Below are 25,817 nucleotides of genomic sequence, written 5' to 3'. Positions count from 1 at the left end.
GCAATTTATATTATTTTATATAGAGAATATTTGAGAATGATTACAGGGCAGCATTCTTATCAAGAAATTTAAATGATGTCATAAAACCAAGATTAGATTATATAGCATAAACAAAAGTACAAGAATGATCACATGCTGAATATCTAATATGTAAACAATTAACTCGTCGATTAAGGGCAGCATGTTTGAGAGCAGCATGTTGTTAGGACCTGCGGTCACAACGGGTAAACCCGGTGATTCTACAATGAGGGCCTCCTTGATTATTGTTCCATGACACACGGAGGGCCCCCCCGGCATTCCCCCAAAATCCTTGCATTCTCTGAAAATGCCTCACTATTTAGGTGCCCTCTGTACTCTCAGCACTGGATGTTGCGCTTTCCACCCTCTGATTGGGCCAGTAGTTTTTGTGGGCAGTCCTTAATTTGCTGGTTGTCCAGCCTCTTAATTGTTCTATAAGGGCCAATTTTAACCTTGCCAACTCAGTGGAAACAGGGCGTGCTAGTAGGAAAAATGGTGATCTAAGCATCCTGCAGCTGCCATTGACTGTGCTGTTTTGGTAATAGGCGAGGCACCGAACATAGGCAGGTAGGGTATTAACTTTACCGCTCGTGCCAGGTGCTCCCTAAGTCGCCTCCATGAAGCTGATGTTGCTACTGTTATATTGTGAGGCAATCGGCCAGGCAGTGTTGAAACACAAACGAGGTTTATTGAACTAAGGCGAACTATAAATACTGGGCAGCACAACTAAAACACAGGTCTTGTCCCTACGACTCCCGCGCTAACACTGGCAAAGTCCCAATGGCCAGAGACACACCTAAACCCCTGATAGGCGTATGTTCGCACGCTGTGTCCCCATAGGCTCTAGGCCCATCACATAGCCCATGAAGAATCACCCCTTAAAGGGGCCACGCTACCACACTAACGTTGGGACCCTTGAGATGCTTCTCACTGGTGATTTCTGGATACTCATTCATGTCACGGCCTGGCTGCAGACTGCTACACCTCAATTCTTCCAGAGCAGTCAGGCCCAGCTGCTGTCACGTCGGGTAAACCTGATGATTCCGCAGCTGGCACCAATGCGGGTATAAGTGAAAGGTATGACAAAGGAGCAAATGTGCTGACATCCGGAGAGGCCCCGGTGCTTCAGTATTGCTCCAAAATTCCACTGTTACTCCTGTGGAGCACGCTGAAAAAGATGACGGTCATTATCCATTTGCTCCACCAATTGTTGCGAGGTGAATCTCTACCTCTCTAGCACCGACAGGTTTGAGTTTCCACACAGCTTTACAAAACGTGGGACCTCCTGTGGGCGGTTTAGCTGTAGGAAGTGCTCACACTGCAGAGTGCTGATACCATGCGAATGATGCCATGTAGGTTGGAAGTGGACACCTCCATGCTTTCAGCCATAGTGTTGAATACCTCAACATGCGTTCCAATACCTAACGCAATTGTTTGTGTGATACCCACACAGTTTAACTTGATCCCTGAAGTCCTCATCACTGTCCTCCTCAGCAGAGTTTGGAGAGGATCTTACGTGGTTACCTATCTCCTGTGTTGCCATGATGACCAAAACCTGCAGTTGCTCATTCATGCTGCATGGTTACCAAATCCCTCTGCTTCACTGTTCATGGTGAGTGCTAATGTCTAAGCCGGTGCCTGAGAGGGATGCATATTATGGAGAATTATCAGGATTGTCCCCCTTTAAGATCTTTTCCTGTGCAGAGCCTCTTGCTGTCAAGAAAGACCTAGAAGAGAAAAGAGGCAAGAGTTAGGGGAGAAGGTAGAAGTTGGAGATTCTCAGGTGATAACCTGGATAATGCAGCTTGAAGTTATGCAGCTTGCTACATATTTGTAGAAATGAATGAAAGATTAGAACCAATATACAGAAACCCAACTGGGGTAAACCCTTGCTTTCCCCTTTACTGATCGTTCTACTTGTCTCTACTGATCCCTATGACTTTCTGCTCTCTTTCATGTGGGTGATAATGGTCCTGCTTCCCTATGATTGTTCCATCACATTATCTCCTGCAGAAAGAGTGCATTTTGATAAGATGCGTGGAATGGGAGGAAATTGTTGATAATGATTGATATGGGGATGGAAAGAGTGTTATGAGGTTTGGTTCAGAGATCTGGAGATAAGGCGTCAAACTCACAACTGTTGTCCATGTGACCTCATTGAAATGTTATGCGTGGCACTGGGGGGCAATATTTTCCTCAACCTAGCATCTTACTTAAAAGCTGCAGTGAATGAAATAAAAGTAATGCCAGTATATGCGTGGTCATTGGCATTTGAGAGAACAGAGGAATTCACAGTGCATCATATGTTCAGGAGAGTTGGAATTAGGACGTTAGAATTTTACACAAGCAGCACAAGTTGAAGATGTGTGTATGGAGTGGAAGGGGATTTATGGAGAGGGCAGGATATCACCACTTTAAGAACTGGTATTTTGATTCTATGTTTCAATCATTATAAGTGGAATTTGAAAAAGCTTTTTGTTGACCAGCAGAAATCTTTCCTTCCTCTTTCTAGCCTGTTCCAAAAAGGCCTGCTTATTCATGCTTGGCAATACACTGTACATAACAGAAATGCTGTGAAGGTAGAGGTTTGAAGGAGAAAGCTAGTTAGGCCAAATGGCATTTCCCTTTTCCAAAAAGAAGCTTGTATCCTGATATGAAACTTGATCAATTAAAGTTTCCCAACTGATTTGTCACATATATAGTTATTCATGATTCAAACAAAGACTGTAAATGGACCAGTCTAAGGGAGAATGTGTGTAGAAGTGGAAAACAATGAAGAAATAATGTTGCATAGAGAGGTAGGGCATGGATTTACATCCAAGTTTTACACACTGTACTGGCAGGCAAAGTGCCAATGAAGACTAGATGCTTGCCAAGTGTAAGATAGAGCAGGTCAATTCACTTAAGGCCTAACACAGCTCAGAACTAGTCTCCTTTAGTTTTATGATCGCAGTTTAAAAACAAATTGCTTTATACAGTGATTAACTGAGCAATAAATTCTCGGGATGTTCCAGTTTTCAGCTAAGTTATGCGATCACATAGAGGTGCTACGATCACCCTTGGTAGCCATGGGTTTATTAGGATGGAGAAGGTTAGCCATTTTTATCACTTTTCAACAGTCTCTACTCAAAGTTTGTGTACTTGGCCATTGATTGAGGAGACAATCTGGCTCTGGTATGATCACTATCACAAAACCTTGTCCACTATCACATAAGGTAACATTAAGAATTTTCTATCCCATCATCAGGCTTCACATGTGGAGAGTACATATTGTGAATTCATACGGATATCATTAATTTTAATGGATAGAAACTAATGCTTCCTCAGCAATGCTGACAGATGTTGTTTTCTGGCTAGACCCCACCCAACTTTACAATATTGAGGGCAGCACGGTGGCCAAGTGGTTAGCACAACCGCCTCACGGCGCTGAGGTCCCAGGTTCGATCCCGGCTCTGGGTCACTGTCTGTGTGGAGTTTGCACATTCTCCCCGTGTCTGCGTGGGTTTCGCCCCCACAACCCAAAAATGTGCAGAGTAGGTGGATTGGCCACGCTAAATTGCCCCTTAATTGGAAAAAATAATTGGGTAATCTAAATTTATAAAAAAAAACTTTACAATATTGGAGTGCAACAATCTAGTTTTGCCCGACCCTCAAACCTTTTGCTAGATGTTGGTGTGTGAAACCTCAAATGGTTAACGGTTGTAGCGGCACGGTGGTGCAGTGGTTAGCACTACTGCCTCACGGCGCTGAAGACCCGGGTTCAATCCTGGTCCTGGGTCACTGTCCGTGTGGAGTTTGCATATTCTCCCCGTGTCTGCGTGAGTCGCACCCCCACAACCCAAAGGTGTGCAGAGTAGGTGGCTTGGCCACGCTAAATTGCCCCTGAATAATAAAAAAAGGTTAAAGGTTGTCATAACTGTCGTGTCGCGTCTTTTCGTCCGACGTCACTTCGTCCAACGACACTTCGTCCACGTCTTTTGGTCCAACGTCTTTTTGTCCGCCCGTCTTTTGGTCCAACGTCACTTCGTCCAATTATCCAATTACAATTAACTCCGTATAAAACCATTTAATTGATAAAATGCAAGTACAATACAGCAAGTGAATTTAATTGCTAAAATGCAAGTAATTGATAAAATGCAAGTAAAATGCAAGTTGAAAAATGCAGTTAAAAAGTTAAAAAATCTAAAAATGCAGTTATAAAATCTAAAAGTTTACTAATTACTTAAAATTCCCGAAATTACTTAAAATTGATGTAAATTGTAAATTCCCGAAATTCCCTAAAAGTTAGATTTCCAGAACTGTACCCGAGAGAGAATAATGGGGAGAGGACAAGATGATTTGATATTCTACAATTCCGAAAGAAGCAGGTTTAAACTCGATTTTCGTCGAGTGATTGAAACCTCTGGTTGACAGTGGGTTCTGACATTACAGGTCTGAAATGATCAAATATTCCATCAGATACAATGGCTCTCATCACGCTGGAGCATACATGGGTGAATATCCTGCAGGTTATCTTAATAATGTCTGGAGATCAAGCAGCACAAATGCAGAACTCAACTTCAAGAGGCGAAATAGGTGGAGAGGATCCTTGAGCAGTAACATTGAAAAACTAAATTAAACTATTTGTAATTGGATAATTGGACGAAGTGACGTTGGACCAAAAGACGGGCGGACAAAAAGACGTTGGACCAAAAGACGTGGACGAAGTGTCGTTGGACGAAATGACGTTGGACGAAAAGACATAGCACCCATAACTGTTGGTGCTCCTAAAAGAACTAGATTATTTTATATGGTGCATCCACACTCTAACAATGTGCAAATTTATTTCAGAAGAGACTGAAGACAATACTGTACATCACAGATAAAATGTGTTGCAATTGCACTTTGAACCAGGTCCTGCTAAATATTTTTAACAGTTGATTTAGTCTCCAACTAGGAAAGTATTGGCTAGAGATTTCAACAGCAGTTTGGGGCAAAATGTGCGTTAACGAATTGACCAACCACGTTTTACTGCCCAATTTTTCTTTCCATTACAAAAGCTCCTCGATATTTTGGAGGTATGTGATAATGTCATGTAAATCAAATCTATTTCAGTCTCTTTCTTTGTCATTTATTATTTACTACTTCCCTTGTTCTATTTCTTTCTATCTTTCTTTATTTTGTTTCCAGTCAGTTGTTTTATAGGGCAATCGTGACTCAGTGTGCAGCTTTCTCACTTCTGCTCGTTGCTGTTTGTGGGAGCTTGCTGTGCGGAAATTGACCACCACGTTTCTTACATTACAACAGTGGCTACACTTTCTTGCCTGTAACACACTTTAAAATATCCAGTGATTGTGAAAGATGCTACATAAATGCAAATCTTTAATCTTCTGTGGCTACATTTTAATCCTCTTTGGCTTATTCAACCATTCATTCTTTCTTTCTTGGTGAAGCTTATCGGGGGTAGGCAGCAATGTGGGGTTGAGCATACAATCAGGTCAGCCATGATCTTATTGAATGGCAGAGCAGGATCGAGGAGCCAAGTTGCTCACTCCTGCTCCTAATTTATATGTTCATATGTATTTAGGTTTATTTTGTTTTCATAAAATTACACATAATGTACAACAGACCAGAGAAACAGACCATTCAGCACAACAGATTTATGCAAATGTTTGTGCTCCTCCCACCTTACTTCAGCTCACCAATCAGCATTTACTTCTAACATATTTACTTCTGAACATATTGAGATGCAGAGCCATGGCGAAGAGAGAGAGGGAGACCTCATTAGAAGATGGGATGGGTAAGTTTTGCTATTGTTAAAATTAAGTATTGTTTTGAAGGAAATGTAATGAGGTGGATAAGAAGCTTACATGGACAATGAAAGGAATTGGGGGGGGGGGGAGAAAAAGGATGCAATTGATTCCTTTTTACGTGGAATTCTTTTGAGCAACAGTGAAATGTATTTGTTTTGCTTGGCCCCTTGTTCCGCACTGTAACCAATCACTGTTTGCCGATGTACCATTTGTCAATGTTCTCTGTTGATTATTCTCTTTGCCAACTATGTACGTACTATGTACTGTCCCTCAGCCGCAGAAAAATACTTTTCATTGTACTTCGGTACATGTGACAATAAATCAAATCAATCAATCAATCAAATGACATGTTTATTTTGGAAAGTTTACATTTTTGTTCCATTGTTAAACTGCATGTAAAATGGGTTGATGATTTTCTGTCGGAGATATTGTGAGCTACAAATTTAAACTTCATTGTTGCTTCATAAATTATGTAAATCTAACATTATTGTTTTTTGCTTATTTAAGAATAAATGTTGCTGAAAGAAAAGGCAACTGCCACAGGATATCTGATATCTGGAATTGTAAGGTGACCACTATGATTTTTTTTTTTTAATTTAGAGTACCCAATTAATTTCTTCCAATTAAGGGGCAATTTAGCATGGCCAATCCACCTACTCTGCACATCTTTGGGTTGTGGGGGCGAAACCCACGCAAACACGGGGAGAATGTGCAAACTCCACACAGACAGTGACCCAGAGCCGGGATCGAACCTGGGACCTCGGCGCCGTGAGACAACAGGGCTAACCCACTGCGCCACCGTGCTGCCCAGACCACTATGATTTTTAATGGATTGCACTTGAGTAATATCCTGACGTTTTGCTCATGGAATCTCACACTTGGGACTGTCCAGGTTCATTTCAAAAAGGAGCTATTGAAAGGGAATGGATGTCATTTGCATCTTTATAAGCTTACTCCTCTAATGGAGTCTGAATGTCTACCAAGACAATAGCTACCCAGAACTGGATGATGACTTTTTCAAAGGCTAAATGACTGGAACAAAATCCAGGCACCCACTAAACATCCCTTTATGAAATCATTGTAGAGGAAGGAAGTCACATGATTCCAGTGACCATTTTGCAATAGAACAAAGAACAAAGAAAAGTACAGCACAGGAACAGGCCCTTCAGCCCTCCAAGCCTGCGCTGACCATGCTGCATGTCTAATCTAAACCTTCTACATTTCCGAGGTCGTATCCCTCTGTTCCCATCCTATTCGTGGATTTATCAAGATGCCAGTTAAACATCACTATCGTTCCTGCTTCCACCATCTTATCCGGCAGTGAGTTCCAGGTACCCACTACCCTCTGTGTAAAAAGCCTCCTGAAAGGGCAGCACTGTGGCGCAATGGTTAGCACTGCCGCCTCACGGCACCGAGGTCCCAGGTTCGATCCTGGCTCTGGATCACTGTCCGTGAGGAGTTGCACATTCTCCCTGTGTCTGCATGGGTTTCGTCCCCACAACCGAAAGATGTGCAGGGTAGGTGGATTGGTCACACTAAATTGCCCCTTAATTGGAAAAATGAATTGGGTACTCTAAATTTACATTAAAAATCTTCCCAAGCACATCTCCTCTAAACTTTGCCCCTCACACATTAAACCAATGTCCCCAAGTAATTGACTCTTCCACCCTGAGAAAAAGCTTCTGACTATCCACTCTGTCCATGCCCCTCATAATTTTGTAGACTTCTATCAGATCGCCCCTCAATCTCCATCATTCCAGTGCGAAACCGAGTTTATCCAACCTTTCATAGAATCATAGAATTCACAGTGCAGAAGGAGGCCATTTGGCCCATCGAGTCTGTGCCAGCCCTTGGAAAGAGCACCCTACTCAAGCCCATGCCTCCACCCTATTCCCGTAACCCAGTAACCCCACCTAACCTTTTGGACACTAAGGGCAATTTATCATGGCCAATCCACCTAACCTGCACAGATTTGGACTGTGGGAGGAAACAGGAGTATCCGGCGGAAATGCATGCAGACACAGGGAGAACGTGCAAACTCGACACAGACTATCACCCGAGGCCAGAATTGAACCCTAGTCCCTGGAAATGGGAGGCAGTAGTGCTAACCACTGTGCCACCGTGACGCATCACAACTCCTCATAGCTGAGCAGCATGGTGGCGCAGTGGGTTAGCCCTGCAGCCTCACGGCGCCGAGGTCCCAGGTGACACAGTGGTTAGCACTACTGCCTACGGCGCTGAGGACCTGGATTCGAATCCCGGCTCTGGGTCACTGTCCGTGTGGAGTTTGCACATTCTCCCCTTGTGCGTGGGTTTCGCCCCCACAACCCAAAGACGTGCAGGTTAGGTGGATAGGCAACACTAAATTGCGCCTTAATTGGAAAAAATGAATTCGGTACTCTAAATTTTTTAAAAAACTCCTCATAGCTAACGCCATCCAAACCAGACAGCATCCTGGTAAACTTCTTCTGTACCCTCTCCAAAACCTACATATCCTTCAGAATTGAACATTATGGGTGGGATTCTCTGACCCCCCCCCCCCCCCCCCCCCCCCCTCCCCGCCCCACTGACCCTCCCACCGGGTCGGAGAATAGCCGGGGGGCAGCGTGAATCCTGCCCCCGCCGGCTGCCGAATTCTCCGGCGCACAGTTTTGACAGAGGCGGGAATCGAGGCGCGCCAGTTGGCGGCTGTTGGCAGCGGCCCACCCGGCGATTCTCCAGCTCGCGATGGCCGAGTGGTCGCCCGTTTCCGGCGGGTCCCGCCGGCGTAAATCACAGCAGGTCCTTACCGACAGGACCTTGCTCCATGGGCGGCCTGCAGAGTCCTCGGGAGGGCGTGGGGCATCTGGCGCTGGGGGCTGCCCCCACAGTGGCCTGGCCCGCGATCAGGGCCCACCGATCTGCGGGCAGGCCTGTGCCGTGGGGGCACTCTTTCCCTCCGCACCGGTCGCTGTCAACCTCCGCCATGGCCGGTGGGGAGAAGGACCCCCCTACGCATGCGCTAGGATGACGCCAGCACACTCGCGCCGTCCGACGGAAGCCCTTGGCTGCCGGTTGGCATGGCGCCAAGCCCTTCCTGCCGCTGGCACGGCGCCAAACACTCCAGCGCCGGCCTAGCCCCTGAAGGTGCGGAGGATGCCGTACCTTTGGTTTGACCTGACGCCGGAGTGGTTCACACCACTCCTTGGCGCCGGAGTGGCCCGCCCCACCGGTTTGCGGAGAATTCTGCCCTATATTCCAAGTGTGGCCTAATTAAGGCTCTATACAGCTGCAGCATGACTTGCCAATTTTTATACTCAATGACCGGCTGATGAGGGCAAGTATGCTGTATGCCTTCTTGACTACCTTCTTCTCCTGCTTTGCCACTTTCAGTGGCCTGTGGACCTGTACACCCAGATTCCTCTGCCTGTCAATACTCTAAGGGGTTCTGCCATTTACTGTATATTTCCCACATGTATTAGACCTTCCAAAATGCATTACCTTATATTTGTCCGGATTAAACACCATCTACCATCTTTCTGCCCAAGTCTCCAAGTGATCTATATCGTACTATATACTCATCGATCTGCAATTCCACCAATCTTTGTGTCATCCGCAAACGTACTAATTAGACCAGTTACATTTTCCCCCAAATCATTTATATATACCACAAACTGCAAAGGTCCCAGCACTGATCCCTGTAGAACACCACTGGTCACAGCCCTCCAATCAGAAAAGCACCCTTCCACTGCTACTCCTCTGTCTTCTATGACCGAGCCAGTTCTGTATCCATCTTGCCAGCTCATCTCTAATCCCGTGTGACTTCTCCCTCTGTACCAGACTGCCATGAGGAACCTTGTCAATAATATTAATTACTGAAGTCCATGTAGACAATATCCACTCCCCTACCTTCATCAATCATCTTCATCACTTCCTCAAAAAACTCAATCAATGAAGATGCCAAATACCACCTCCTTTCTGATCTTAATGTGACCCAGCCCTTCTACACACCCTTTCCCAGACTCATCATCCACCAAGTCCTTCTCTTTGGTGAATACTGATTCAAAGTACTCACTTAGTATCTTGCCCATTTCCTCTGGCACCATGCATAGATGCCCACAGGAGACTGAACCATGTGTGGGACCTCTCTTTTATAGGTCCCAGGGGGTCTGCGTCCCTTTGGGCGGGCTCCCTCACCTGCTGGGGATCGATTGGGCCTCTTCCCAATCGATATGGTTTGAACCCCTCAATCCTAGGGCCGTTCCTTGATCGCTGGGGCGGTTCTTAGGACTTATTGTCCTGGGCTTCTCTGGCTCCACCGTGTCTGGTCTGCTATTGAATGTATCGATTGATACTTAATTTGTGTCCATTGTACCTGGGACTGGCCCGGTATCACCTCATTAATATGCTAATGGCTTCTCATTTACAGCGCTGCCTGATCTCTGCAGCTGTCGGGAAACCGGTTTCTGCAATTGTCTCAATGCATAATTGCTCTGCAAGCTGTTTGCTCTTTAACATGTCCGTTTTCCCTGCACTCTTTGCAGTCTTCCATTTTGTGTTCGTTAGTGGCCATCTTAGATGGCTACACCCTCCACTGTCCTTGAGTGGGCCAACCCTTTCCCTCTTGCTCTTTATATACATAAAAAATACCTTGTGATTTTCCTTAATCCTGCTTGCCAATTACTTTTCGTGACCCGTTTTAGCCCTCCTAACACCTTGCTTAAGTTCCTTCCTGCTTTGTTTATATTTCTCATGGGCTTCATCTGTTCCCAGCCTTCTAGCCCTTACAAATGCTTCCTTTTACTTTTGGCTCACAATATCCCTCATTATCCGAGGTGCCTGAAACTTGCCGTACACAAGAACATGCCAGTCCTGAATTCCTATCAACTGACATTTGAAAGCCTCTCACATGCCAGATGTTGATTTACCCTCCAACACCTGCCTAATATTGTTATAATTAGCCTTCCCCCAATTTAGCACCTTCAGCGAGGACTACTCTTATTTTTATCCAACAGTACCTTAAAACTTACTGAATTATGGTCACTGTTCCCAAAATGCTCTCATACTGAAACTTCAACCACCTGGCTGGGCTCATTCCCCAATACCAGACCCCCTTCCCCAGTTGGACTATTTTTAAAAATAGATTTAGAGTACCCAATTATTATTTTCCAATTAAGGGGCAATTTAGTGTGGCCAATCCACCTACCCTGCACATCCTTGGGTTATGGGGAGAAACCCACGCAGACGTGGGGAGAATGTGCAAACTCCACACGCACAGTGACCCAGGGCCGGGATTCGAATCCAGGTCCTCAGCGCCGTAGGCAGTAGTGCTAACCACTGTGCCACCGTGCTGGCCTGTTGGACCATTTACATATTGTTTCAAGAAGCCTTCCTGGATGCTCTTTACAAACTCTGCCCTATCCAAGCCCCCAGCACTAAGTGAGTCCCAGTCAACATAGGGGAAGTGAAAATCACCCACCATGCCAACCCTGTTGCTTTTGCACCTTTCCAGAATCTGCCTGTATCTGCTCCTCCATCTCCTGCTGGCTGTTGGGGGGGCCCGTAGTAAATCCCAACATTCTGACTGCACCCTTCCTATTCCTGAGTTCTGCCCATACTGCCTCACTGCATGAGCCCTCTATTTATACAGTTGAGATCTCAGAAGCAGGCCTGTCTGATGACTTATCTTCAACCTGCCAACATCTGACGGCAGGACTCCAGGCTGACTCCTGCAACAAGCCCTCCTCAAATTCCGTGCATGTGTGTCTGTGTCAAAATTGACTGCACATACCAAGGGCTTTTGGAATAAGCACCACAGCCAATTTTTAAAACAAAAAAACTCTAGCCGTGAACAGTGAGAGAATAAAGGAGTTCCGATTTACCTCTCTCTCCTGTCCATAACACTTAACTGTACCATCGCCTTATTTCTGACAGTAAATATTCAATAATATTAATTACTGGTAAATTGGCATAACCTGTAAATAGAGTCATGTAAAGATAGTCTTTACTTCAGCAAATATTTAGATACAGGTATCTCACGGTCTTCTTGCTTCACGGGTAATATTGGAGAGGAATCGAATCGAAATACATTCAGCATTTATCATGCATTAATCATTACCAATACCCTGCAATAGTTTCTACAATGTTAGATTTTAGTTAGTGGACAACATAAAAGACAGTGAAGGGGATTTTTCAATTTTTCACCCCTGGTTTCAGCGGGCGGGAATGGCGGAAGGAGCCATGGGAAGCCCCAAAACGGCGCCTACGCCAGTAGGATTTTCTCGCTCAAATGTCCCCATCCCCAGCAAATGTCCCCATCCCCAGCAAATGAGATAACAAGGATCCTGACTTTAAATATCGGGATCTACATTTACATATATTTTAATATGCAGATCAGATAGTCCCACCACATAGGACTGTCCCCTCACGCCGACATAAATTAAGACAGATCCCCCGTGACATGCATCAGTGAACTGCACCCACCAGAGACACACAGGTCAGTACAGCCGTCAGCCGGGCCTTATGATCCTTCAAAATCGAAGGTTGCTGGTGGGGCACACTCATTTAGTTCCTGTCCCACCGGCCTGAAGTCGTGGGATCTGCCTCCTTGGTTTTTCTGACCACATTGCTAAAATTATCACGGGAAAAGCCAGCAATGCAGCCGATGGTCTACACCCGGCTATTACCACCTGAGTTGCCACGTAGTCAAAATTGGAAGAACTCTGCCCAGTAGAATGAGCTAGCACTTTTCCTACCTAAAGGATTGCCCAAACACACTGTGCAGGAGGAGTGGTGTACAACAATTCCGTATCTGTATCCATGCAAAGTGAATGAGAGAATAAACCAATGCTGTACCGGCAAATAGAGGGCATCGATAAAGATCGAGCAAATTTAACTTTCACTCCTGCCTATATAAGAGATTAATTGAAAGTGTATGCAAAACTCAACAATGTTGGTCTGGTTTATGTGCAGGGGATTCAGAAATTATGTGGCAAATGTTTCCTTTTGAGTGAAGGACTGCCAGGAAGATTAAACGTCTGATTCATTTTTAACCTTTTGCTGAGTATGCAAACTTGATACATGCCTGCATGTACTGACTACTCCGACGGCAAACTGCTTTAAACTGGAGACCCGACTTACTACTCAAACTATGAACTGCTCCAATCTCCTCGGGGGCAAAGATTAGATGAACAAAAATGTAGTTGTGTTCATGTTCTGGCATTGGTTCATCAATGTGGGCCTTCCCTGAGTCAATAAACTACAAAGGAATTCAATGGACTTCTAAACATTGAAGCAATAAAGTTCAAGGATAACAACCAATGTCTGGTTTCTATCGACATCTGATAGTGACTTGCTTCCGAAAACCAGTTAAAAACAACTGTATGCAGACTATCCTTTCTTTGTCAGTTATGTAGTTTTGACTATAATACCAATCGGCCAAAGTTTTCTTCTCTCTGAGCTCCTCGATACCTGCCAAGATCTGCTGAAATATGTCTACCTCCCCCAACAAATAGCACTGCTCATAACCTGTTCCTCTCTGCACCCTTCACCTTAATGAAAAAAATACTCGTAACCATGTCACCCGAGAGACATCTCACCGAGTTGATTATATTCTGGATAACAAGTGTCGATATTTCACTGATTGCTTGGTTGTCCTTATGAACAATTAAGGCAGCCTGCCCTGACTCATTCCAATATTTATAGGGGCTGTGTGAGTTTTCATTCATGCATGAATTATGTGGAATTTGAGTCTGCATTGTATAAATGCCACAAAGGCATTCTACATCCAATAAACATGGTAGTTATTGTGCATCAATATTCATTACATTTGGCAATTTTTATACTGTTATAATTTAACAGGTTCAGCTTTTATTGGTTAATGGTTAAAACTAATCTAGACCAGGTTGCAAAATAAAAACTTTTGTTATCTAATTCTAAACAAGTCAGAGCATTGGAGAAAATCTGATAGACGTACTAAATTGCCAGGGATGTAAAGAAGCAATGGAACAGTTTAAAGGCAATGAAAGGAAAAACATTTTTGACAAATAACATTTAGTGTGACTTCTATACTTTTCTGAAAATTGACTCCGTTACATTTACTGTCCTTTTCTTTCTCCTTAGGTTAGGTATTTCTGTGAAGCTACAAAATGTAACCATGCATGACATAATAGTGTATTACCTCTGACTATTACCAGGTTAGAGCAGTGGTTGGAGAGGTGGAGGAATCCCCCTTGTGGTGAAAGTGTGCAACGTCACACATTGGAATGTTTTGAATAAAACAGCATCATGTGGTTTGAAACAATTGACAGGTGACTTTGCCTGTAAATGAACTATTGAAATGTAAAGTAGAAAAATCAAAGTTTCAATAATTTGCAAGAAGGAAGCTACTCATAAATGCCATGACATTGATCTATCTGAACTCTGCCAAAAGTGCATTTTAATTATAACTTTCTAGTCCTTTTTTAGCAATTTAGAACAGAGAACATACAGTGCAGAAGGAGGCCATTCGGCCCATTGAGTCTGTACCAACCCACCTAAGCCCTCACTTCCACCCTATCCCCGTAACCCAATAACCGCTCCTACCCTTTTGATCATTAAGGGCAATTTATCATGGCCAATCCACGCCTTTGGACTGTGGGAGGAAACCAGAGTACCCGGAGGAAACCCACGCAGACACGGGGAGAACGTGCGGACTCCGCACAGTGACCCAGCGGGGAATAGAACCTGGGACCCTGGCGCTGTGAAGCCACAGTGCTATCCACATGTGCTACCATGCTGCCCCGTATCCTCATTGCATAACTGAATAAAATTTGGTAGAGATAGCTTCAGTTAACTCGTGCAGGGACAGCAAATCGTTCTGCACTTGTAGTTGTCTCTGAATTATCAAATGTTTTTTTTCAGACTTTCTTGTTCAACAGGTTTATATTGTATATCATCTTTCATTAATGCAACATGCTTATTAAATGATCATCATTGTGAACTCAAATTCTGGAAGTGGTATTTCTGTATGCCCATAGCTAGGGGACACTTGTCCCAAGTTTCAGCTAAGGAGTCATTCTTCTTCAGTCTCTGCCCAAAGGCAGGTCTGACCCTCAGCGCCACACTCACTACAGGTCAGGGAAGGATGCAGGTCCAGAATTCACCCCAGCAAGAATGGTGCTGTTTAGCACAAATGTGAGGTTAATAGGAATTGGGGAAAAATCTCCACTAGTTGGACTCGTACCTATATCACAGAAGAAATGGTTGTGGTCAGAGGCGGCAAGTGGCGCAGTGGTTAGCACTGGGACTATGGCGCTGAGGACCTGGGTCACTGTCCATGTGGAGTTTGCACATTCTCCCTGTGTCTGCGTGGGTTTCACCCCCACAACCCAAAAATGTGCTGGTTAGGTGGATCAGCCACGCTAAATTGCTCCTTAAATGGAAAAAATATATAATTGGGTACTCTAAATTTATTTTGAAAAAATAAATGGTTGTGGTCATCGGAGGCCAATCATTTCAGCTCCAGGACATTGCCACAAGAGTTCCTGAGTATGTTGGAAGGATTTAAAAGTCGGCACTCAATCTCTTTGGCCATGTTATGAACATTGGCTGTCAAGTCTTTCACCTGGACTTGAACCCGAAGCTTCTGGATCAGAGGTAGGAACACTACCACTGCGCCACAAGACTCATGGTGAGGAGTCATTGCCATACAATGAAAATGGCTAGCCCACATCTTTAATTGCACATCTGAAATGCCTCAGAAAATCAGACCACGGAATGTTGCTCTGGTGGTGTCAGAAGAAGCCTTTGAATCAAAGTCATTTAAATTATCATCCCTACCAAGATGAAATGGGCAAAGATCCTTCCTATGCATGGGAGGCATCGTTTTGCACTGTAGGGATTTTATTCTATTATATTCTATGAAATCACAACAAATTGATGGATATATTAAAACTGAGAAGAACTGTGACTAAATACAAGAAGAGATTGACAAACTTGCAGAATGAACATGAAGAAAAAATAACTTCAGTATCAATATAGGTAAATGTGCAGTGGTGCATTTTAGTTTTCCATGGGATACAGTAAAGGAGCAGAGGGATTTAGGGATAGAGTGCATATACCATTGTAGGAGCAATAAGTTTGAAAATTTAATAAAAGTGCAAAGTACAAGGGTTTATTTTTTGAGGAATACCTGTAGAGTTCAAAAGCAGACTCATTTATGTTAAATTTATGTGGAACCTTGGTTAGACAATGTTGCAGATTACAAAAAGCATATAGAAGCACTGGAGATGGTACAAACGTTACACCAGAACTGGGAGTGTGTAACTATTGCGATAAACTGAACAGGCTGGGGAATATTTCTCTAGGGAACATGGGCAGGTGACCGAGCCGAACTCTTTTAAATTATGAAGGATTCAATAGAGTAGACATAGAACATAGAACAGTACAGCACAGAACAGGCCCTTCGGCCCTCGATGTTGTGCCGAGCCATGATCACCCTACTTAAACCCACGTAACCCAACAATCCCCCCATTAACCTTACACTACGGGCAATTTAGCATGGCCAATCCACCTAACCCGCACATCTTTGGACTGTGGGAGGAAACCGGAGCACCCGGAGGAAACCCACGCACACACGGGGAGGACGTGCAGACTCCACACAGACAGTGACCCAGCCGGGAATCGAACCTGGGACCCTGGAGCTGTGAAGCATTGATGCTAACCACCATGCTACATAGAGAAAACAAATTCCACTTGTGGTTGAGCTCAATACTGGGAGCCATGAATGCAAGACAGTCATTAATGAACCCAATAAGGAATTCAGGGAAATCTTCTTTACCCTGTGAAGAAGGTGTGTTTTATGCCAAACAATAATTTAAATCCACCAGCTGGAAATCTGAACTGAGCTGGAAATCAGAATTGAACTTTTAAATGCAGACTTTTTAAACACAGTTGCTAAAGTGACTTGAACTCACAGCCCAAGATTGTTAACCCAAATTTGCATTATTATATGTCCCACATTCTAATTCATTGCAGTCAGTTTGTCTGCAATACCCATCAAAGATAATGGGCGGAATTCTCCGCAGGGGGCCGAATTCGTGAAGGCCGTCGTGAACTCGGCCGAGGTTCACGACGGCCTCGGAGCCCGCTCCCCGCACCTAATTCACCACCACCCGGGGGGCTAGGAGCGGGCCTCCGTCTTTCTCGGCAGAGACCTCGTCATGCCAAGAATGTGAAGTCATCCGCGCATGCGCGGGTTGCCGGTTCCGCCCAATGACATCAGTGGAGTGCGAAGGCCTCAGATCTCCTGTCTCGTTTGCAAAACATCCATGGCAATCACTTGAGATATTCAACTGTTGGAGTAATTGATTGGACACTAGGATCCTAGCTAAGCTAACTTTCAGGCATGAGCTATTCAAGTCACCTTTGGATTATATGGACAATGTCATTTTTTAAAATTCCCCTGACAGTTGACAAAGAAAGGTCACGTGACAATCCAACCCATTGTATGTTTTAAGCCCAGGTTTAACTGAGGACAAACAGTTTAGGGAGAAGACCTAAGTGGAGTCCCACCTGCCCCCTTTTTTACCCAACCAAACTGGTAAGTTTCAAGCCCTATTTGCTGACGATAGTCACCAGCGATGCCCTGCTACAGACAGAGGTTTCTGAAAAGAACGCTGCACTAACGTCTCTTGAAGAGAACAAAACTAAGTAATCTACATCTTTAAATCGAAGCATTGTGACCAACAAATTCAGCCTGAAGTCACTAATCACTTTTCCCATTTTATGGACTCGCATTTGGAAAACCTCTCCTCCATTCTGTAATTTGTAATTGCGTGTGTGTGTGAACTTCGAGTGTGTGTGTGTCGAAAGTTTGTGTGTGTTTTATTAATATACGTAGATTTGTTTAAGTATGTTTAATAAGCAGGTGCCGTTTGAAGTGGAAAGCATAGTGGCAGACTCGGAGGGGCGGGGGGAAGATATATTATGGTGAGTGGGAAGTTGGAAGGGATGCCGACAGTACTAGTGAACATTTATGCACCGAACTGGGACGATGTGGAGTTAATGGCAGGTATTGGGGAAGATTCCTGATCTGGACTCGCATGGGCTGATTATGGGGGGGATCTTTAACACGGTTATAGATCCAAATTGAGTTTGATGACAGGGTGAGTGTCAGCGGCTGCGAAGGAATTAAATGGGTTTATGGAACAGATGGGAGGGGTGGGTACATGGAGGTTTGGGTGGCCGAGATCGAAGGAATTTTCTTTTTTCTCCCAAGTACACAAAGTGTACTCCCGGATCAACTTTTTTTTTTGGATAAGACTTTGCTGGCGGGAGTGGTAGATGCCGAGTATTAGGCGATAGTAATGTCGGATCATACTCCACACTGGGTGGATTTACGGATGAGCAAGGAGGGGGCCAGTGCCCACACTGGAGATTAGGTGTAGGACTATTAGCGGAGGAGGAGGGTGAGCGGGTGAGGGAGGCTATCCGGAGTTATGTGGAGATAAACGACACAGGCGATGTTTCGGCAGCTACAATATGGGAGGCGTTGAAGGCAGTAATGAGGGGGGAGTTTATCTCGAAACGGGAGCATAGGGAGAAAGGGGTGCGGGAAGAGAAGGACATACTAGTTAAGGAGATTCTTCAGGTAGACATGAGGCATTCAGAGACCCCGAAGGTGGGGCTATTGAAAGAGCGGCAGAAGCTGTAGATGGAATTTGGGCTCTTATCTCCAGGGAAGGCGTTGGGGCAGTTGAGAAAAGCGAGAGGGGCTGTGTATAAATCTTGGACCCAGTTGGGCTGAACGGTGTGTTCAAGGAATGTTATAGTAGGCTCTACGAGTCGGATCCCCAGCCGGGATGGAGGATTATGAGGCGGTTTTTGGAAGGACTGGAGTTTCCAAGGGTATAGGAAGAGTTGGTGGCAGTCTAAGTGCCCCGATTGGGCTGTTTGAAGTGGTGGAAGGGCTGGAGTCGATGCAGTTGGGCAAGGCCCTGGGGCCGGATGGATATCCGGAGGAGTTTTACAAAACGTTTTCAGGAGTACTGGGGCCCTTATTGGTAAGGGCATTTAATGAGGCTAGGGAGCGAGTACTTCCCCCAATGATGTCGCAAGCTTCGATCTCCCTTATCCTGAAGCGGGATAAGGACCCGGAACAATGCCGGTCATGCAGACCGATCTCCCTTCTGAACATGGACGCCAAATTGCTGGCCAAGATCTTGGCTTCGAGAATAGAGGATTGTGGGCCAGGGTGATAGGGGGTGTAAAAGGAAGGCAGCTACCGGCCAACATCGGAAGGCTTTCAAGCGTGATTATGATGCCGTCCGAGGGCAGGGAGGTGGAGGGGGTGGTCATCATGGATGAGGAGAAGGCCTTTGATCAGGTGGAGTGGCAGTATCTGTGGGAAGCCCTGGGGCGGTTTGGGTTTGGGCAGGGTTTTGTAGTCCGGTTGCTGTATCAGGCACCGGTGGCAACCTTGCGGCCAAACCGAGTGGGCTTGGATTATTTTAGGCTGCACTGGGGGACGAGGCAGGGATGCCCACTCTCTCCATTGCTGTTTGGCTTGGCTGTAGAACCACTGATGATGGACTGAGCGCGTCAAAGGACTGGCATGGGACAGTCCGGGGGGGAGTGAGCACAGGTTCTCGCTATACGCGGACGAGTATATTGTATATTTCTTGTATATTTCTGACCCATTGGGCGGAATTGGAGAGATTATGAGGATCAGGGGGCATTTGGCCAGTTTTCGCAGTACAAATTGAATATGGGTAAGAGTGACATCTTTGCGATCCAGGCGAGGGGGCAGGAAAGGAGATTGGGGAGGATGCCGTTCAAGGTGGTGGGAGGGGAGTTTTCGGTATTTGGCAATCCAGGTGGCGCAGGAGTGGGAGCAGCTACACAAACTAAATTTGGCTCGGTTGGTGGAGCAGATGAAGGAGGGCTTTCGGAAGTGGGATATACTCCCATTGTTACTGGTGGGGAGGGTCCAGCCGTAAAGGTGACGGTTCTCCGAGGTTTCTGTTCAAATCCAGTGTCTCCCCATTTTTATTCCAAAAGCCATTTGAAGAGGGTGAACATGGTGATCTCTGGGTTCATATGGGCAGGTAAAAACCCGCCGGTAAAGAAGGTGCTCCTGGAGCGGTGCCGGGGGGGGAGGGGGGGGGGGGGCTGGCCCTACCGAATTTCAGGAATGACTATTGGGCGGCAAATATAGCAATGATCAGGAAGTGGAGGTAGTCAGGGAGGTGTCAGTGTGGGAGCGGGTGGAAGCGGCATCATGTAAGGGCACTAGTTCTGTGCCCTTCTCGCCGGCCGTGTACTCCACATGCTCAGTGGTGGTGGCGGCTTTGAGGGTGTGGGGACAGTGGCGGAGGCATATGGGAGTGGAGGGAGTGTCAGTTTGGACCCCATTTTGTGGCAACCACCAGTTTGTGCCTGGGGGGCTACCTGGGGGGTTTCGGAGGTAGCAGTGAGGTGGGATCGAGGGGTTAGGGGACCTGTTCATTGACAGCAGCTTTCTGTGCTTGGATGATGTAGAGGAGGAGTTTGAGTTGCCAGGTGGGAATGGGTTCCGTTGTCTGCAGACGAGGGACTTTGCACAGAGACAGGTTTCGACCATTCCGCTTCTACCGTCCCAGGGGATACAGGACAAGGTAGTTTTGAAATCGGGAATGGGGGAGGGGAAGCTCTCGGAAATGTATAAAGAACTCATGGAGTGGGAGGGAACCCAGATAGGGGAGGTAAAGCGTAAATGGGAGGATGAGTTGGGAAAGGAACTAGAGGAGGGTCTGTGGGAAGATGCCCTGAGTAGAGTCAATGCGTCCTCTTCGTATGCCAGGTTTAGCCTGACACAATTTAAGGTGGTCCACAGGGCGCATATGACTGTGGCAGGTTCTTTGAAGGAGTGGAGGATAGGTGTGTGCGGTGCGTGGGAGGGCCTGCAAATCATGTCCACATGTTCTGGGCATGTCCAAAGCTTAGGGGATTTTGGCAAGGATTTGCCGATGTCATGTCCACGGTATTAAAGACAAGGATGGCACCGAGTCCAGAGATGGCGATTTTTGGAGTGTCGGAAGACCTGGGTGTTCTGGGGTCGAGAGAGGCTGACATTTTGGCCTTTGCCTCCTTGGCAGCCCGGAGGTGGATCTTATTGGCGTGGAGGGACTCGGGGCTCCAAAATCCGGGGTATGGGTTAGTGGCATGGCCGGATTTCTCAGGCTTGAGAAGATTAAGTTCGTCCTGAGAGGTTCAATGTTAGGGTTCACCCGGAGGTGGCACCCATCTATCGACTTCCTTGGAGAAAATTAAGCTGTCAGCAGATACGATAGGGGGGGTTTAAGGATGGGGGGGGGGGGGGGGTAGAGGGAGATAGTTGAGACTGGGACAGTGAGTGGAGGAGGGGACTGGGAAACTGTGTGTGTAAGTCATGTTGGCTGGGTGTGGTTGTTGGTTGAGGGAGTGTTATTTACTGTGTTATGTTTGCTTTTGAAATTGTTATTAATAATTACAAATGCCTGAATAAAATGTTTTAAAAAAAAAGATTTGTTTAAGTATAATAACAGCAGCCTCTTGGTAAACTCAAGGAAACCTGTTGTAATGGATCTTTCATTACCACCAACCCTCTCTTTTCTTGTCCAGTCCCAAGTGGAACATCTGCCCTACCCACCTTGTCTGGTCCCTCTCTTTAAATGCGTCTCCTGCAAAAAGGCCACTTCCGCCTTTAGACTCCTCAGTTGCGCAAACACACGTGACCGCTTGACTGGCACATTCAGCCCCTCACATTCCACGTGACCAGCCTGGTTGGGGGGCTCTCTGTCCCCCTTCCCTGCCGATCAACCAAAGCCCTTTTTGGGCCAGCCCCCTGCCCGTGTCACGCAACATTCCCGGCTCACCCTCGGATGTCCACCATCTTCACTCCCATTCCAGCCTCGCCACAGCAACCACATGCTTGTCAGCAACCCTTCCCCCACCCCCCAAACAAAGTAACAACCAAATCCCTCTCCCCTACACCCACCTCCTGACAACCCCCCACTGCACTCCCATTAACTTGCCTGCCCAGCTAGCATGGTTTCCCCGTCCAAGGCCTCCGCACCCCCTACGCCTCCCAATTCCCCTCTCCCCATCCACACTCCCCCAAGAAACAGAAAAGATGCACTCAACCATGATATTCCCCCATGAAGGGACCTGCCCTCCAAACACCCCGCCATCAGAACCAGCAGAACATTTCAAGGAGAAAAGTTTCCCGAGAGCAAAGAAACCTCCTCAAAAACTGCTTCAAAGTTCAATGTCCTCCTTGTCTCTGATTAGTAAGTTTGTGGATGACACAAAGGTTGGTGGAACTGCGGATAGCGATAAGTCTGTCAGAGGATACAGCAGGATTTAGATTGTTTGGAGATTTGGGCAGCGAGATGGCAGATGGAGTTTAATTTGGACAAGTGTGAGCTGGTGCATTTTGAAAGGTTTAATACAGGTAGGGAATATACAGTGAATGGTAGACCCCACAAGAGTATTGACAGTCAGAGAGATCTTGGTGTACAGGTCCACAGGTCACTGAAAGGGACAGCAAAGGTGGAGAAGGTAGTCAAGAAGGCATACAGCATGCTTACCTTCATTGGCCGGGGCATTGAGTATAAAAATTGGCAAGTCATAGACTTTTTCCCAGGGTAGAGGGGTTAATTACTAAGGGGCATAGGTTTAAGGTGCGAGTGGCAAGGTTTAGAGGAGATGTATGAGGCAAGTTTTTTTACACAGAGGGTAGTGGGTGCCTGGAACACGCTGCCAGAGGAGGTGGAAGCAGGGACGATAATGACGTTTAAGGGGCATCTTGACAAATACATGATAGGATGGGAATAGAGGTATACGGACCCCGGAAGTGTAGAAGATTTTAGTTTGGACGGGCAGCATGGTCGGCGCAGGCTTGGAGGGCCGAAGGGCCTGTTCTTGTGCTGTACTTTTCTTTGTTCTTTTGTTCTTTGTTCTTTGTCCTGGCAGGCCATTGTCCCTCATAAACTCCATCACCTCCTCTGACTTGCCAAAATAATATTCCCGCTTCTGGAAGGTCACACAGAGGCAGGCCAGGTACAGCACTCCAAACTTCACCCCATCCTTGAAGAGGGCTGCCTTGACCCGATTGAACCCGGCCCTCCACTTTGCCTGTTCGGCACCCAGCTCTTGATATACCCGCAGTTCGTCCCTTCCCAGATGCAGTTCCTCGACTGCCTCGCCCACTGAAGACTCTACTCCAGAAAGTGGTGCAATTGCACACCATCGCTCTTGGCAGCTTGCCCACTTCCGGCCTCCCCATCAGCGCCCTGTGCGCACAACCTCCAGAGGCCAGTCAAAGGCTCCCTCCCCCATCAACTGCTCCAACATTTGGGCCACATACGTACCAGCCTCCGCATCTTTGATGCTTTCGGGCATCCCCACAATCTTCAAAGTTTGCCTTCTGGAACAGTTCTCCAGATCCTCCCACTTCCCCTTCAGCCTCTTCTGGGTCTCCTGCATCACCCCCACCTAGGCCACCAATGAGGCTGCTGCTCCTCATGCTCCCCACCGCCTCTTCCATTTTCTGGATCGCCTGACTCTGGGTCTCCAGCCTCGGCTCCACTTTAACCTGCTCCACCACTTTGGACAGGTCCTCAGGGCCTCCTTCCTCTGCTGGCTGAACATAGCATTGAGACATTCCACCAGCTGCTTTGTTGATCGTTGTGTGGGCAGAACGGGCCCTTTGCCCTCCGCCATCTTAGCTTGTGGCGCATCGCAGAGACTCTCCTGTTCTAACAGCTCCTTTCGTCTCATCCCAGTCCTAGTTCGTGGAACAATCCACCGACCACACCAGAGGAGTTACACCTTCTCCAGGTACTCCTACACCTCTTTCCATCCCAAACGTAACCTTTCGGATGGGGAAAGGAACTAAAAATAGAGGGAGCCACCATATGTGTGACTGCTCACTCCATGGCCCCCACCGGAAGTCCCACTGTGCTGAAATAGTTAAGTGCCCACTGAATTGCGGTCAGACGAGGAGAGGGCAAAGAGCGGAATAATTTCACCCCTCCTAACCTGGTCGCAACAGCTCAGAGAGTGGTCAGAATATGGAACTCACTGCCGCATTATAATTAAATTATACAGGTGTATTTAAGGGGAAATTTACATAATTATACGAGAGAGAAAAGAATAGAAAGATATGTTCATTTCGAGAGATTAAATAAAATGGGAGAAGCCTCATATGGAGCATAAACACCAGATGGATTGTTTTTATGCTGTAAACGCTATACAATTCGATGTAACACCATGCTTAGAAACATGTTGGTGACTTTTTAGTATGTTACTCGAATTATAAATTCAGCAATAAATTCTTTACTGTTATTTACAAATCACTTGATCTCTCTTTCACAATCCTTAGCTCATGCCAGTCCCTGAGCCCACTGATTATTCTTTAGCTAGGACAACAGGGTGTCAACCTATTGGTTCCTCCTTGCTGTTGTTCAAGATGGGCAATAATGTTTTTTCTCCCAAAGTAAAGCATTTGCCTGAGGCTATCCACCTGGTATGTGGGGCAAAAGTGGTGACAGTCAGCACACGTCTGGCTTTTAGCTTTGTGCGCCATGCATCAACAAAAGCCATAAACACATAATCATAAAGACATGAAGAAGAACTAAACTATTGTGCTACTTAGAACTACCTATCGTATTTGCTGTTATTACATTGTACACATCTAGAGTAACAAAAGCCAGCCTCAAAACTCTTAATTTTGTGTTTTACAGATTGTACAAGCAAAAATTATTACATTTAGTGATTTGTGCCCCCGACTCTTTTAACACTCTGAATCTGAAATTATTTTTGACACAAATAGTTTGATTTTAAATCATACAGGACTACTAAATTTGTAACTAACTTTAATACGCAGTTACTCTCAAGGTTGAGATTTAAAATGGGTTAAATTTCTGACATTAGTGCGCACAAAATTATGTGGAGTAACTATGTGGAATTGCTCACTTAAATTAACAAGACCATTGCTTACAGTTAAACTATCAGTTATTCACTCCATCATTAATTTCAAGTTACAAATTTTGATTGAATATTTTATTACAATGCCAGATATAACAATCCTCTCTTTTTCATTCTTTGTTTTAAAAATTATGAAGTTTCAGTTTCTTTTAATTGCTACATTCTGCTCATCAAATCAAAACTGTCCATAATTTATTATTTAACCAATTTTATTGAAAGATATTCAAAAATAATTAACATAAAAGCACTTACAGGTCAGCAGATGGTGCCAGACATCTCCTGCTGTTACACAAACTGAACAAAATGTAGGACAGTGCCCAGAAAGATTGTATCCTTCACTTTCAGATCATTGCTTTTAGATGAAGGAGACTATTTTAATCATATTATTGTTTGTATTTGTCTACTTACCACCTATTCACACTTTATCAGTTTACAAAAAGTGGCTGCTGCAAATGGTATCAGTAATTCCTCCCTCCAGATTTTCACAGAAATGCATTGCACATTCTGTGGCTTTAGCCCTTCTGTGCTGTGAGCTCAGAATTTTCCCTTCAGTTTATTTTTTGCTGGCTGTCGTCTCTCAGTCTGAAGGCTGTGAACATTTGCCAAATAGATTTCAAGACTGCAACTTTGTGCTCGGACTATACCAAAAGCTGCAGTACACTCCTTTTCATAACAATAGTTTACTGGTTGATCATAAAATATTTACATGATTACAAAAACAATAACTGGAACCAAATCACATCAGTTTTTGAAATGTTTAGGGTTGACATTACATCACAGCTTGGTTAGGAATCAGTGGCATTTCTCAGTTTTAAGATCTTAAAAAACTAACAGCACAGTTGGGTTTCTTAGAGAGCCGCCCATCTTCCACCCCAAAATACTGTTGCTCATGGTATAACCCATCAGCATAGCTCAGGCTTTGTGCCAGACCGATCCTTCGGAGGGAAGGGAGTAATTTTATTTTAAGATATACCTTTTCTAATGGAAAATTCACAGGAAAGTAATAGCAATGAAGCCGTCGAAATCAGAACTAACAAG

The 25,817-nt window shown here is 45.6% G+C and overlaps 1 long non-coding RNA gene across 1 annotated transcript; it reads right to left on the bottom strand.

Annotated features, from left to right (window-relative positions):
• LOC119976087 lies at window positions 1–25,407 on the bottom strand. Its single transcript, XR_005462866.1, has 2 exons — window positions 25,188–25,407; window positions 1–1,745 (listed from the first exon to the last, which is right to left on the bottom strand). It is a non-coding gene; the product is annotated as an uncharacterized LOC119976087 (long non-coding RNA).
• Between the last annotated feature and the right edge of the window lie 410 nt (window positions 25,408–25,817).

The sequence above is a fragment of the Scyliorhinus canicula genome, chromosome 13 (genome assembly GCF_902713615.1).
Source record: "Scyliorhinus canicula chromosome 13, sScyCan1.1, whole genome shotgun sequence".
NCBI classification, from domain to species: domain Eukaryota; kingdom Metazoa; phylum Chordata; class Chondrichthyes; order Carcharhiniformes; family Scyliorhinidae; genus Scyliorhinus; species Scyliorhinus canicula.
Note: the sequence above shows the minus strand (reverse complement) of the source record. Positions and strands in the feature narration are given on the sequence as shown.